Genomic DNA, 16,666 nt, shown 5'->3' with positions numbered 1-16,666 from the left:
ATTGCAGCACTTTGGGAGGCCGAGGTGGGCGGATCACCTGAGGTCAGGAGTTTGAGACCAGCCTGGTCAACATGGTAAAACCCCATCTCTACTAAAAATACAAAAATTAGCCGGGCCTGGTGGTGTGTACCTGTAATCCCAGCTACTCAAGAGTCTGAGGCAGGAGAATCACTTGAGCCCAGGAGGCTGAGGTGGGAGAATGGCTTGAACCAGGGAGGCGGAGATTGCAACGAGCCATGATCACACCACTGCACTCCTGCCTGGATAACAGAGCGAGACTCTGGTTTCAAAAAAAAAGGCCTGAGAGAGACTCCCTCACCCCTTCTACCATGTAAGGATAGAAAGAAAAGGAAAAGGTGCCATCTATGAAACAGACCGTGGGCCCTCGTCAGGCACAGAATCTGCTAGGGGCCCTGATCTTGGGCTTTTCCAGCCTCTAGAACTGTGAGAAATAAATTTCTGTTGTTTATAAGCTACCCAGTTTGTGGTAGTTTGTTATAGCAGCCTGCGTGGACTAAAACAATATTGTCCATCTGCTTTTCCTGTGAAGTCTTTGGAGACTGTGTGGGTTTTACACTTAGAGCCTGCCTCACTGGGACCAGCCACATTCCAAGTGTTCACAGCCACATGTGACAAGTAACTGTTGTATCGGGTAGTGCAGATCTAAACCTTTTATTTTACTTGGAGAATATTCATAGGGGACAGGAACAAACAGTCATCGAGCAGCTACGATCTACTTGTCCCTGAATAAGCACTTAACATCCATTATTGTTACTGCGCCCCTGAGTTGCTGCCCGGAGTCCCTGTCCATTGCTGCGGTTTGGAATTATCCCTCTCTGCCTGCAGAGCTGCAGACGTGGCAGGAGAGAGTTGGGAGGGTGGGGCAGGGTGCAGGCAGAGTTCTGGACAGGGATGCAGAGCAGCGACTGCGTGAGTGAAGCAGCTTCTTTGTGAGCCCTCGTAGAAGCTTGGGGGTGGGGGCAGTGTAAGGAAAGCAGGGCATGGGTAATTATTATGCTCATTATTTAAACTTGAGGTCTGTAATTTGCCAGCATCACACAGCCACAACACAGAGACAGAAATGGAATCGAATCTTCAGATTCCAGAGCCCATGCTTCTCTTTTATCCCATAGATGTCTCCAAGACAGTCATTCAAAGTCTATCCTTACATTAGTGATGCACGGAGAGCTGTAAACAAATTAAGTGAATGATTACAAGTCACATTGTCAAACTATTCTGAACGGTGTCCCATTCCGCAGACTTGTGGTTAAAAACACACGCGCTGAGGTCCCCTGGTGGAAGTCAGAGTTATTACAAGGGGCAGGCAAATGGGTTTGTGGCTTTCCTAGTTCATTACCTGAATACATAAAAATAGGACATTACATGAATGTCCTTCGATTTTTTTTTCAAAAAGGACCTAATACTTGGCAAATATTGGAATCACTGCAAGACATTCTCCTGTCTCAGACCGTCAGAGGGACAGTCACAAAGAGATCCTAGCTGCAGGTTCTGCTTCAGTTATATCATTTTTTGGATAAGTATGTTCAGCTGTACATGGTTATATCTCAGTTTCTACTACGTGTGTTAATGTGCCTGTTCTCCAGCTAGATTGTCAGCTGATCAAAGGAAAGACTCGAACCCCTAGTTTAAGGCCCTGCACATTCTGGATTCTTAAATGATAATCAACGACATTAATTAAATGTTGTTGATTGCCTGAGTAAAATGATATAAGAGCACAAAATGAATTTGGTATTAATAATGGATATCTATGGCTTTTGCCTGCTCAGGGTCCCCCCCTCACCTTTTTTTTGAGATGGAATCTTGCTGTTGCCCAGCCTGGAGTGCAACGGCGTGATCTCGGCTCTCTGCAACCTCTGGCTTCCGGGTTCAAGGGATTCTCCAGCCTCAGGTTCCCAAATAGCTGGTTCTACAGGCGCCCACCACCACACACAGCTGATTTTTGTATTTTTAGTGGAGACAGGGTTTCACGATGTTGGCCAGGTTGATTTCGAATTCCTGACCTCAAGTGATCCACCCGCCTTAGCCTCCCAAAGTGCTGGGAATACAGGTGTGAGCCACCACGCCCAGATGGTCTCTTTCTTTTTCTTTGGGCTGTAGCACCTGGATTCTCTTTTCCTCCTACAATACACACAGTTTTTGTGAGGCTGCCAATCAAGTGCCCTGCCCTTCCTGGCTAAGGGGTGGGCCTAGAGATTTGAATCTTAAATAGAACTGCTGCCTCTTAAAAGAAGTGCTGCCTCTTCTCCATCAGCGGGGATAATAATTTCAATTAAATAATCAGCCCTGTCTGTATATTCAGCTTTTCTTTGTGTGATTCTGGGACCTACCCCATACCCTAATGATAAATTTCTTTATCATTGCATCTAGAATAAATCTGACAGATGGCATTTCACATTTTTACTTAATTCTGCTTCAGTTTGGAAATTTACACATGTTTTCATAAGCATCAAAGAAATGGAAGACTTCCATTTGCTAAGTGTACAACTAGCTATTTTTCTCTAGGGGGCAAAATGACAACCAATTAATTCAATAAAAATTGTCTTTTATAAATCTTATGCAACAATTTGATCATCTCTAAGGGTCTGGGTACCAGCAAGAGCTATGAAGAGAGAACTTTATGAAGCAAGTGAAACAGCTTTATACTGGCACCTGTTCAAGCCAGAAGACTAGAATTCCAGTCTTTCTATTGCTGGAGCCTGGTGTTGCACTGTAGACCTTTGGCCATTAACAGTGGTTGTAGAAGACCCACTTGGGGAACTGGTTTCTCCACTCCAGAGAGCCTCTTAGAGGGTCTGCTGCTGCTCTGACCCCCATGACCCCTACACTGTGGCCTCCCTTTTAACCAGCCCTGGGCTCCTGACCCACCATAACCCCCATTAACCTCGATACCTAAACAGGAAAGGCCACATCCTCTTCTTTACCCACAGATCCCCAGAGTGTCTCTCTGCTCTTGGCTGGACCACACAGCCTAGAGGGCGGGCTGAGTTCATCCACCCAAGTCAGGGTGGTAGCACTGAGTTATTTTTGAGAATCATATTTTCAAATATTAAAAATTCAAATATTGATGAATTCAAGGTGATAGAACAACAATCCCAGCACAATAATGTCACCATTGCTGATGGCTAACAGCTGTGGACATGCTGCTGTATTTACAGTGTTTCCGTGCTCTGTGAAAAGAACGTCAGGGATCCTTCATGGTTTTTTTTTTCCTCCCCACAATTATGTAAGAGTTAATCATCACCAAAAAGCTCTCGCAGGGGCTTTGGACTAAATCATGCACTACTATGAAGATTAATGCCCGCGTGGAGTCCATGAATTTGTAATCAGCACTCACTTCATACTTGTTGATGGCAACCTGATGACTGAGTCCAGATGAGAACTTAACTGAAGCTTCAGTGGACTGTAGTGTGTCATCTAATTGAGTGACAACCTTAATGACAGAAAGGGGAAGGATTCAGGAAATTGAATGTGTAAAGAGCTTCTCGTTGGCTTATGATTCTCCATGCCTAGAAAATGAGTCATTAATCGCAGGAATATTTGGGGGGAAATTTTGGCCTCAAAATATTCACCACATCAGGCAATGACTCTTTGCTCAAGGACAAAGTTACTGTGACAGTTGTGTAAAATGATATAAACCACAGGGTGGATAATCAACATGTGGCTATATGAGAATTAAGTGTGTGTTTGGGCAGATAAATGAAAATGGGGAGTCTGGGAAATTCCATTTTTGAGCTCAGTGTAGTTTTCTTCCAGTTGGGCAGGTATTATGAAAAACCCCAAGGTGATAAAACCTTACTCCAAGATTTTACAACTGTAGGCAAAATAATATATTCTATCAGGTTTCTAAATTCAACTAATGAGAGAATCCTCCAGTTGGTGATATAAAGGGGGAACACAGTAATTTTGTTACAACTAATTTTTTTTTTTGAGACAGGGTCTTGCTCTGTTGCCCAGGCTGAAGTGCAGTACGCCATCGTGGTTCACCGTAACTTCCACCTCCTGGGTTCAAGTAATCCCCCTGCCTCAGCCTACCGAGGAGCTGGGACTATAGATGTGCACTACCACAGCCAGCTAATTTTTGTACTTTTTGTAGAGATGGGGTTTTGCCATGTTGCCCAGGCTGGTCTTGATCTCCTGGGCTCAAATGACCCACCCACCTCAGCTTCCCAAAGTGCTGGGATTCAGGCATGAGCCATTGAAGCCAGCTACTAATGTTTTAAGAAGATGCACCGGCTGGGCGCGGTGGTTCACACCTGTAATTGCAGCACTTTGGGAGGTCGAGGTGGGCAGATCACCTGAGGTCAGCAGTTCGAGACCAGCCTGGCCAACATGGTGAAACCCCGTCTGTATTAAAAATACAAAAAATTAGCCAGGCGTGGTGGCAGGTGCCTGTAATTCCAGCTACTCCGCAGGCTGAGGCAGGAGAATTGCTTGAACCTGGGAGGCGGAAGTTGCAGTGAGTCGAGATCACGCCACTGCACTCCAGCCTGGGCAACAAGAGTGAAACTCTGTCTTTAAAAAAAAAAAAAAGCATAAGCATAAGTGTAACTTTAAAATTAGATTTCTCACTTTTAATTTAAAGTCTGAATAGGTAATACAATTACATGGTTCAGGGTATATGGTCCTACTGGCATCTAGTTTTCTTCCCTCTAAGCACACCAATGTCAAAAAATATACATTTTACATATATTTTTTTCTGTGATAATTTAGGCATATGCAAATACATGTGGCTATTCTTTCTTTTCATTTTTACAAAAAGGGTACCATTATAAGCATTGTGCTCCTTGCATTTTTCACTGACTATATTTTGGAGCTTTTATCACATCACTACACAGAAAAACTCCTCATTCCTTTTCGTGGCTACATAGTGTCATATTCCTTGGATGTATTATAGCATAATTAATTTAACCAGTCCTTTTGATGGACATTTAAGTTATTGCTAATCTTTTGCTATTACAAACAGTGCCGCAATACCTTCACACTGCGCATGCCAAACAGGGGCTGTATCACCTGCAAAGGGGTGAAAATGGGTTCTTGGCAGGGGCAAAGAAATTTCTGTTTTTCTTTATAATGCACAGATACGCATACAGCACACAAATATACATAGAGCACACAAATAGATATACAATATATCTATGGTATTATAATTTCTTGAGGGGGTAGAGAGCAAAGTTTTTTATATCTCAAATGGTTCCTTGGGATGCCAACAATAAAAACACTGTTGATGGCCTGGCACGGTGGCTCACACCTGTAATCCCAGCACTTTGGGAGGCCGAGGTGGGTGGATCACTCAAGGTCAGGAGTTCAAGACCAGCTTGGCCAACATGGCAAAAACCCATATCTACTAAAAATATAAAAAAATTAGGCTGGAGTGCAGCCTAGGCTGCAGTTGCCCAGGCTGGAGTGCAGTGGCACAATCTTGGCTCACTGCAACCTCCACCTCCCTGGTTCAATCCCTTCTCCCGCCTTACCCTCCCGAGTAGCTGGGATTACAGGAGCCCGCCACCACACCTGGCTAATTTTTGTATTTTTTGTAGAGACGGGGTTTCACCATGTTAGCCAGGCTGGTCTCGACCTCCTGACCTCAGGTGATCCACCCGCCTTGGCCTCCCAAAGTGCTGGGATTACGGGCGTGAGCCACCACGCCCGGCCCAGTTTCCTCTTAATTTTAGAGTTTCTGGATTTAAAAAAATTCTCCCAAAGGTCACTTGGGAAACGTCCTCTCCACTCATGAATGCGTTTGGCACCAGTCAGGGTTTAGAATAACTCGTACTCTCCCTTGTGTGTAATTACGGTCAGCATTCTTTGAGAAAAAGAGGAATAAAGGGGTCATGACCAAAACATAGTCGTTTACAAATTATTGTGAGTCCTTCTCTAGTTAAAAGCAGTTAACACACACCAAGCACTTTATCCACTGAAGATTTGTTGGGGGTCACACGTATCTCTGAGTCTCTTTCAAAACCTCTCTCTGCTGCTCGCACGGAAGCCATTGCTCTCCCCACACCCTGCCGCTTCCTTTCACAGTCCAGCAGGTTTGTTTTCTGCTTCCAAAACCATTGCCAGTCCTTGTCCAGCCTTCTAGGGGACAAGCTGGCTTCCTGTGTCCAAATTGTTCTGTTCGGACAAAAGATCCTCGAGCTTTTTCTTTTCTTTTCTTTCTTTTTTGAGACGGAGTTTTGCTCTTGTTGCCCAGGCTGAAGTGCAATGGCGTGATCTCGGCTCACTGCAACCTCCACCTCCCAGGTTCAAGCAATTCTCCTGCCTCAGCCTCCCTAGTGGGTGGGACTACAGGCTCCCGCCACTACGCCCAGCTAAATTTTGTATTTTTAGTAAAGACAGGGTTTCACTATGTTGGCCAGGCTAGTCTCGAACTCCTGAACTCAGGCGATCCACCCACCTCAGCCTCCCCAAGTGCTGGGATTACAGGTGTGACCCCCCGCACCTGGCTCGATCCTTGAGCTTTGTATCCACTCCATTGGCCCTCCATACACCACTTCCCAGACCTCTTCAGCTCCCACCTTCCAACGTTGCTCCTTCCACACCCGTGAGAAGCTGAGAAGCAGAGAGAAGCAGACCTCAGATGTGGGAAACACAGTGTGTGCTAAAAGCATCTGCAGCTGCAGGTCACTCAGAGGTGGTCCCCCAGGAGGACATCTGCTATATAAGCTGGTCCCACTTTCCCAATAAGAATCTCCAAAGAGCTCTCGGTGTAGTTTTTGTTTGCATTTCTTTTACTAGTGAGGCTGACTATCTTTCATGTACTAAAAGTCATATGCATTTCATTTTCTGTGAACTGTTAATCATGTTTGCTCACTTTTCCTATCATATTAGTTTATCGATCCTTATGGATTTCTATGAGATTTTATGTCTTCAGGAAATGAATCTCTTGCTGGAAAATGAAGTGCAAGTATTTTTGCACTTTGACATTTGCTTTTTGACTTTGATCACAGCAGGTTTGTCAAGCATATTGTTTTCATTTTATGGTGAAACATCAATCTTTTCCTTTATGGCTTCTGGAACTTGAGTGATAATTAGGTAACTTTTGTCGTTGTAAATGTATGTTTCCAACAAAGAAAGAAAGAAAGAATATCTTAGAAAATAAGACAACTGATTAGGGCTGAACATGGTGCCCTGGGTAGGCTAATAAGAGAAACGTTGCAAATTAATATTCTTCAAATATTTATTTAAATTTATTTACGCTGGGTGCAGTGGCTCATGCCTGTAATCTCAGCACTTTGTAAGGCTAAGGGAGGAGCATTCCTTGAGGCCAGGAGTTTGAGACCACCCTGGGCAACATAGCGAGACTCCCATCTCTTCAAAAACAATTAAATTAGCTGGACGTGGTGGTACATGCCCATTGTCCCAAGAGGCTGAGGCAGGAGGCTTGCTTGAGCCCAAGAGATTGAGGCCACAATAAGCTATGATTGTAACACTGCACTCCAGCCTGGGTGACAGAGTGAGACCTGTCTCTAAAAAATAAGGACTAAAAAGACCAGGCGTGGTGGCTCACACCTGTAATCCCAGCACTTTGGGAGGCTGAGATGGGCGGATCATGAAGTGAGGAGTTCGAGACCAGCCTGGCAAATATAGTGAAACCCCGTCTCTACTAAAAATACAAAAAATTAGCCGGGTGTGGTGGCAGGTGCCTATAATCCCAGCTACTCAGGAGGCTGAAGCAGGGGAATCGCTTGAACCGGGAGGTGGAGGTTGCAGTGAGCCGAGATCGCGCCATTGCACTCCGGCTCAGGTGACAGTGTGAGACTCGGTCTCAAAATAATAATAATTTAAAAAGAACTAAAAAAAAAAATAAGACCATATCTGAGCCTGCTTTGGGACTCCAAAAACAAACAAGGAGTAATTTGGGAGGGGTCCAGAGTTCTCACAGACGGGTTAGACATGGAGCCAAAGAAATAGCCCTTTTGTCTGGGCGCGGTGGCTCATGCCTGTAATCGCAGCACTTTGGGAGGCCAAGGTGGATGGATCACGAGGTCAGGAGATCGAGACCATCCTGGTCAACATGGTGAAACCCATCTCTAACTAAAAATACAAAAAATGAGCTGGACGTGGTTGTGGGCGCCTGTAATCTCAGCTACTCTGGAGGCTGAGGCGGGAGAATCGCTTGAACCCGGGAGGTGGAGGTTGCAGTGAGCTGAGATGGCGCCACTGCACTCCAGTCCAGCCTGGGCGACAGAGTGAGACTCTGTCACAAAAAGAAAGAGAGAAAGAGCCCTTTCGTTACCGTCAGTGTGATCATATCTTTACCTGTAGCATAGTGATATCCAGGAAAAACAGTATTGGTTAGGTAAGCGAAGAAGAAGGGGCAAAGATGTCAGAGTCTGAGTAGCAAGCTTGGGGAGAGTTTGTCCTGTAATAGTGAGCCATGGAGGGTTCTTGAGCAGAGGAAGTATGTGTTAGTTGCAAATTATTTAAGGTAGATTCATCTGGCATCCAGGGGAAATCAGAAGGGCAGGGGAACAGAGATGGCATGAACACTGCCACCGAGGTGTAATGCGATTGGAGGACCTGGGTGGTAACAGCAGAAATGAAAAGGATGGAGAGTCTGAGAGAGCACAGAGGAAGTGCCTGTCTTCAGATGGAGCATTCCCATGGCCTCCAGTGCCTGCCTCTCGGCCTGGCTAACTCCAGCTTTTTTTCCACCCCAGCTCCTCCTCATTCAGGAAGGCTCCTCAAACTCCCACCATTTTGGCCAGGCTGGTCTCAAACCCCTGACCTCAAGTGATCTGCCCGCCTCGGCCTCCCAAAGTGCTGGGATTATAGGTGTGAGCCACTGCACCTGGCCTTGAACTGCATTTCTTAACTTTTTTTTTTTTTTTTTTGAGACGGAGTCTCACTCTGTCTTGGCCTCCCAAAGTGCTAGGATTATAGGCATGAGCCACCGCGCCCGGCCTCTCAACTTTTAAAAAAGAATTCTTCTAAGGAGCCCTTTTAGACTTTTTCCCCTCCTAATTGTCCTTCTCCTCCCCACTGTGTATAAAACTTTAATACCACAAGTATACTGTCTATCTGTTTATGTTTATACATAAAGCTGTTTATAGAGCCTCTTGGAGGATGACAAACCATTGTAATATCTAGGACTTCTTCACACCCTCCCAGGAGCCCATTCTCTCCTCCTTGGGGCCACATCGCTCCGATTGACCACTCATGGTTTAGGATGACTGTGCTAGTTTCCTAGGCTTATTGTAACAAATTACACCACAAACTTGGTGGCTTAAAACAGCAGAAACTTACTCTCTCATAGTTCTGGGGTCCAGAAGGTCAAAATCAAGGTGTCTGCAGGGCTGTGCTACCTCCAGAGGCCCTAAAAGGGAACTTGCCTGACCTCTTCCGGCTCCTAATGGCTCCTGGCATGGCTTGTGGCAGCTGAACTCTGATCTCTGCCTCCATCTTCACAAAGCATTTTCCTCTGCTCTGTGTCTTCTCCTTTTCTGTGTGTCAAATCTCCCTCTGCCTTTCTCATATAAGGACACCTGTTGGCCGGGCATGGTGGCTCACGCCTGTAATCCCAGCATTTTGGGAGGCCGAGGCAGGTGGATCACGAGGTCAGGAGTTCAAGACCAGCCTGGCCAAGATGGTGAAACCCCGTCTCTACAAAAAATACAAAAATTAGCCTGGCGTGGTGGCAGGTGCTTGTAATCCCAGCTACTCCGGAGGCTGAGGCAGAGAATTGCTTGAACCCAGGAGGTGGAGGTTGCAGTGAGCCAAGATGCACCACTGCACTCCAGCCTGGGCGACAGAGTGAGACTCCCTCTCAAAAAAAAAAAAAATAAATAAATAAAAAATAAAAATAAAAAAATAAGGACACCTGTCACTGGATTTTGGGCCCACACTGATAATCTAGAATATCTCAGCTGGCGATCTTTAACGTTTTCCAAATAAGGCCACACACAGGTGCCAGTGGCTAAGACATCTCTTTATGGAAGCCATCATTTAGTCACGATGATGACGAAAATATTTCTAGAGGCAGGGGGTGCATCACTTGCTGACAGAGAAATGTCACATTCATTCTTCAGCGACATCAGCCAGAAAGCTCTGTGTATATGTCACAACTCACACTGCTGGCCTAGTGTACTTTTTAACATTTTGTGATGTTTCTAGTAGTTACAGCGATTTTATTCCAGGAAATCTGGGGAGCACTTGTCCCTCAGATTTTGCCTACCCCAGAAAAGACGTCTGAAAAACTTCGAAAAACCCAGAAAGTTTTATCGCCTAAACTTTGCCTCAGATGTAGCCCTTTTGTGCCCTCTAGTAGAAATTATGGTAACTGCAGTCATACTTTTCCGAGGAACCGGTAGTCGCAGATTTAAAAAGATTAGTGAGACATAGATTGCGTTTCAACCCAAAAAAGGAGCTCGTACCGTCTATACTATGATCCAATCCAATGTACTGTGCATCTTTGAGAGAAGCAATGCTAAACAGAGCAAAAGGAGACTTCCTGAGTTGTGGATTCGGTTCTTCTCTACGCCACACTTCCTTTTTACAGAAACAAAAGAAGTGGAGGCTGCTTGGGGGAGGAAGACAGAATGACGACAGCTGTGTCTTCCAGCCATAAAATCCTAAGAAGGGGATACAGCGCTTTCCTTAAAGAGATATTGAAACGTCTTGATTTTCACTTTTTAATTGTACTTTGGCCAGAGTATCACTACTTGGTAACACTTTCATTTATTTATTATTTATTTTTTTGAGACAAAGTCTCACTCTGTTGCCCAGGCTGGAGTGCAGTGGCACGATCTTGTTTCACCACAACCTCCGCCTCCTGGGTTCAAGCAGTTCTCTGCCTCAGCCTCCCAAGTAGCTGGGATTACAGGCGCACACCATTACACCCGGCTATTTATTTTTATTTTTAGTAGAGATGGGGTTTCACCATGTTGGCCAGGCTGGTCTTGAACTCCTGACCTCATGATTCACCCACCTTGGCCTCCCAAAGTGTTGGGATTACAGGCGTGAGCCACCTCGCCCAGCCGGTAACACTTCTAAGAAAATCTAAGCAAATCCTCCAACTATATTTCTTGCAATTTCTCATCATTGTGATCTCATGACAGCGTCAACCTACTGGAGGAAGAAAGACACGCGTGGAAAGGCCATGCCCCGTGTAAGAATATTCACGCCCAACAGCATCTCCAGGTAGCATTCGTGGAAGAGTTAGCCCCCAGCTCCATCACAGTGCCCCTCCTTCCTGGCACAAGGCCTTGGCCTTAATACACATTCAGGCGGTGTTGAGTGGAATTGCCACACTGTAGCGAGGAGGGCGGGGACTGCCTTGGTTTCTTTTCAGCGGTGGCTTAAGTACTCAGTGTTTCCTGCTTTTGGGATGGCAAAGGGCTTTGTCACTTCAGTGGATTGCCTTCAATGTAGAGCCCTCCTGACCCAATTTCTGGAGCACAGCCACCCCACTGCGGGGTAGAAGTTGTCATCCCTGGGCCCCCCATGGGCCATGAAAGCACCTGCCAGCCATACTCACTTTCTTTTCCCACCTTGAAGCTGTTTTTCTAGGAGAGATTTCTCCTGCTTTCTTGGGAATAGGGAGAATTGATTGGGTAAAGAGTTCAGAGAAATCCTACATGAAGTAGCTAGTTAAGTACACAGTGCCACATAAGTCATTCAAGTACATTTGTATTTAGGCAGGTTTTCACCAGCGATGACTCTGGATCTTCACCATCTTTCAGAATGTTATTTCTACTGGAAAGTCCATCTGCTCATTCAAATTCAAATATATGTATATATGTGCATTACAATATATGTATGTATAAATATATGTATAACAATATATATGTATAAATACATGTATATGTATGTGTGTGTGTGTGTGTGTGTATATATATATATATATAGAGAGAGAGAGAGAGAGAGAGAGGAGGCCAGCCGTGGTGGCTCACGCCTGTAATTCCAGCACTTTGGGAGGCTGAGGTGGGCGGGTCACTCGAGGTCAGGAGTTTGAGACCAGCCTGGCCAACATGGAAAAACCCCGTCTCCACTAAAAATACAAAAATTAGCCAGGCATGGTGGTGGGTGCCTTTAATCCCAGTCACTCAAGAGGCTGAGGTAGGAGAATCGCTTGAACCTGGGAGGTGGAGATTGCAGTGAGCTGAGATCCCACTGCTGTACTCCAGCCTGGGTGACAGAGTAAGACTCCATTTTATAAAAATATAAATAGATAAATAAGTAAATAAACAAACATATATATATATATTTTTTGAGATGGAGTCTTGCTCTGTCGCCGTCGCCCAGGCTGGAGTGGAGCAGCATCATCTTGGCTCACTGCAACCTCCACATCCCAGCTTCAAGCGATTCTCATGCCTCAGTCTCCCTAGTGGCTAGGATTACACGTATGCACCATCATGTCTGGCTAATTTGTAATTCAACTATTAATCAGTATTAAGTGTTGGACATTGTGCCAAGCTCTGGGCACACACTGGTGGGTAAGATGGACTGGTGCCTGTCCTTTTGAGATTTAACAATAGGGAGATGAAGATTAATTAAATACCATAATCAATAAGTGCTATAAAGGGAAAACATGGGGGGTGTGTAACAGATGGACTTGATTTAATGGGGGGGGCAGTCAGGCAAGTCTGAGCAGAGACTTGGAGGAGAGTGAGCTTGGGCAGAGGGCAGAGGGAGGGAAAAAAGGCACAGCATAGTGTTGAGACCCCAGCAGTGAGGAGAATTGAAATAGGTATGATGAATACTGCTCACGCACACACTCCCCCATTAGTTCCATTAATCTTCATTAGCTCAGCTATTTCAGGTAAATGGATGTGGGAGGTCTCATTCTAAATTTGTAGACAAACTGAGTTCGTAGCAGTTAAATGAGAAGCTCTTAAAAATTCCAATCAGGGAAGTAGCTTTAGTCTTGCCAAGCACCTGAAGGCCACTGTTTAGGGAGTCCTTGAAGGTAGTGCTGATACCTGATTCACTGTGTCACCCTGTATTACCACATTGATAGCACAAGTTATACACAGGCAATTGATCTAGAAGCAAGTCAAACGCTGATGTTTTCCGTAACTACTTACTAACTATAAAGGTTGCTGATACCATGGAGAAGAATGAATTTGTGATTGTGGCAGCCTCATCTGAAGAGGGCCACCATCCACTCCTTCCCTCCTTGGATGCCGAAGTCACTCCTCCACTGGGAGGTGGATCCTGTTTCTCCAACCAGCAACCCTTGAATCTGGGCTGGCCCGAGTGACCTGTGGACCAATAGGGTGCAGTGGAATGATGGTTGAGTGTTTTTGTTTGTTTGTTTTGTTTTGTTTTGTTTTTGAGATAGAGTCTTGCTCTGTCGCCCAGGCTGGAGTAGAGTGGTGCGATCTTGGCTCACTGCAAGCTCCGCCTCCCGGGTTCATGCCATTCTCCTGCCTCATCCTCCCGAGTAGCTGGGACTACAGGTGCCCACCACCACGCCCGGCTAATTTTTTGTATTTTTAGTTGAGGTGGGATTTCACCATGTTAGCCTGGATGGTCTCGATCTCCTGACCTCATGATCTGCCTGCCTCGGCCTCCCAAAGTGCTGGGATTACAGGCATGACCCACTACATCCAGCCAATGGTTGAGATTTCTAAGTCTAGTCCTAAGAAGCCCCTGAGCACCATCTTGGCTCTTGGAGTGCTCACTCTGAGGCAGTTTTGTCTACCCCGAGATCCCCACACGTGGAGAGAGTGATGCTGGCCAGCCCAGCCTGGGCACCAGGCATGTGCGTGAAGGAGCCGTCTTGGATGTTCAGCTCCAGGCGTATGTCAACAAAAAAAGGCTGCGGTCCCAGCCACATGGCTCCTCAAACCATTCAAGCCGTCCCACCTCACACTAGACACGGTGGAGCAGAGACAAGCCAATCCCGATGTGCTCTAGCTGTTTTTTTTATGTCTTTACAACTGTAAAGCAGCAGATGTCTGCAAACACTGCTTTAGCAGCACATGTTAAGCACAGAACAGCACTTGTGAGCATGGACTAGGATGAAGCACACTTGGGAGAAACGTTGTTCATTTTGTTGTTACCCTTTCCTGTTCCTTCATGGGCACTGCGTTTATAACTCCACTGTAAACCTTACCATGCTGCATTAAGGAGACAGCATAACATAATAGTTTACAACTTGGGTATTTTTAGCCAAGACAGTTTTTTTTTTTTTTTTTGATTTTGAGACAGAGTCTCACTCTGTCCCCCAGGCTGGAGTGCAGTGGCATGATCTTGGCTCACTGCAACCTCCATCTCCCAGGTTCAAGCAATTCTCCTGCCTCAGCCTCCCAAGTATCTGGGATTACAGGCGTGTGCCACCACACCCAACTAATTTTTGTATTATTAGTAGAGACGGGGTTTCACGATGTTGGCCAGGCTGGTCTCAAACTCTTGACCTCAGGTGATCCGCCTGCCTTGGCCTCCCAAAGTGCTGGGATTACAGGTGTGAGCCGCCATGCCCCGCCCAGTTCTTTATTTGAATTCGAGTTTTATGACTAACACTAGCTGAGTGACCTTGAGCAAGTTGCTTAGCTTGTCCAAGCCTGTTGCCTCATCTGTTAAATGAGAATGATATGACTAGTACTGACATCCTGGAGTATTGAAGATTAAATTCAATAATGGATGTAAAACACTTAGCATCTGTCACATACTGTGTTCAGTCAACGGTGAAGATGACTGGCAGAGGAAAACAGCCTCTTTCAATTCAGTCTTTCTTTCATACTCATCTTTAAATTCATTTTACACTTCAGGATCTGGAAGATAGTAGGTGATTAATAAAGGCTGTTGAATGAATGCCCAAATGAAACCTTATGTTATAAACTTTATTTTAAATTTTGAGACAGGGTCTCACTCTGTCACCCAGTTTGGAATGCAGTGGCATGATCTTGGCTCACTGCAATTTCCACCTCCCAGGCCCAAGTGATCCTCCCATCCCAGTCTCCCAAGCTTCCAGGTAGCTGAGACCACAGGCGTACACCACCATGCCCAGCTAATTTTTTTTTTTGTAGAGATGGGGTTTCACCATGTTGCCTAGGCTGGTCTCAAACTCCTGACCTCAAGCGATCTGCCTGCCTCAGCCTCCCAATGTGTTGGGATTACAGGCGTGAGCCACTGCACCCGACCCCTTATGTATAAACTTTAATATTGACCTCTTTAACATAAATTTTGCTTATAAATTATTTGGAGTCAACCGTTTTAGGACAGAGGAATGTTGTCATTTCCACCAGGAAGCCTTGTAAAGGGTCTGGTGTCAGTGGAATAAAAAGTCAATTTGGTTTCTTTTGGCACTTAAGACCTCCCACAGCTGGACAGGACCTTAAGGACCATCCCCGGTACCCAGTCTCTTGATGCCTATGAGAACCCTGTACAGCGAATGACTTGTCTGGGGCCACCCAACCACTGTGAGGACTCGACTGCAGTCCAGAACTTTCTCGCTATGGCATCCAGAAGGGCCATTCTGTGGGGCTAGGACTATCACTAATCTGTTTTGGGAAGGGATTGGGTAACTCAGGAGAACTCATGCAAGGATCAAACGGTTGGTTGTGTTTGGATCTTTTTTTTTTTTTTTTTTGAGACAGAGTCTTGCTCTGTTACCCAGGCTGGAGTGCAGTGGCGTGATCTCAGCTCACTGCAACCTCCACCTCCTGGGTTCAAGCCATTCTCCTGCCTCAGCCTCCCAAGTAGCTCAGATTACAGGCGTGCACCACCACGCCCAGCTAATTTTTGTATTTTTAGTAGAGACGGGGTTTTACCATGTTGGCGAGGCTGGTCTCGAACTCCTGACCTCGTGATCTGTCCGCCTCGGCCTCCCAAACTGCTGGGATTACAGGCGTGAGCCACCACACCCGGCCATGGACCTTTCCCTTACACATCTGTCTGATTTGTCATAATGGCCTGCCCTGAAATGGTGACTCACAATTTAAAAGCCCCTTTAAGTAGTCGCAATAGGTCAGATGAGATGGAGTTTCATTTCTCTGTAAATGGGGTTTCATCTCTGTTCATGGGTTTCTCCTCTATTTAACTGCTCTAAGGCACAAATGTGCTCTCTTAACTTACTGTACTGTGTTGAGACTCAATAGATTCTTTGGTTTAGCTAATGTGAGAACACAAAACATTAGTTATGAGGCTTTAATTACTTTTAAGTCTCAAATGAGTGATGAAATATAGATACCAATTACACAAACTTAAGGCTTCAATTACTTTTTCCTCCTTTTGAAATAAAGGCAGTTCTTTACAGGCCCAGTGTGGGTGCTTTCACCTACAGCACATACTTCAGCTACGGTCCAGAGAAGGCTAAAGGGAAAATACCCTGCTCTTCTCAGCTCTCGCAGTCCTGGAAGTAAATTTCCATGCACTGAAAGATGTAAGATGGGCTGGGTACAGTGGCTCACACCTGTAATCCCAGCACTTTGGGAGGTTGCCGTGGGAGGATCGCTTGAGCCCAGGAGTTTGAGACCAGCCTGGGAAACATAGGGAGACCCTGTTTCTACAAAACATAAAAAAATAGCTTGCCGTGGTGGCACACACCAGTAGTCCCAGCTATGCAGGAGGCTGGGGTGGGAGAATTTCTTGAGCCCAGGAGTTTTGAGGCTGCAGTGGGCTCTAATTGAGCCACTGCACTCAGCCTGGACAACAGAGTGAGACCCTGTCTCAAAAAAAAAAAAAAAAAAAAGGTTTA

The 16,666-nt window shown here is 45.7% G+C and overlaps 1 long non-coding RNA gene across 1 annotated transcript; it reads right to left on the bottom strand.

The window, feature by feature from the left end:
- Positions 1–6,432: 6,432 nt before the first annotated feature.
- On the bottom strand, positions 6,433–16,272 carry LOC134737443 (uncharacterized). Its single transcript, XR_010122344.1, has 3 exons — positions 15,741–16,272; positions 13,050–13,226; positions 6,433–6,573 (listed from the first exon to the last, which is right to left on the bottom strand). It is a non-coding gene; the product is annotated as an uncharacterized lncRNA (long non-coding RNA).
- Positions 16,273–16,666: the final 394 nt, after the last annotated feature.

Source organism: Symphalangus syndactylus, chromosome 8 (assembly GCF_028878055.3).
Source record: "Symphalangus syndactylus isolate Jambi chromosome 8, NHGRI_mSymSyn1-v2.1_pri, whole genome shotgun sequence".
Lineage (NCBI taxonomy): Eukaryota > Metazoa > Chordata > Mammalia > Primates > Hylobatidae > Symphalangus > Symphalangus syndactylus.
Note: the sequence above shows the minus strand (reverse complement) of the source record. Positions and strands in the feature narration are given on the sequence as shown.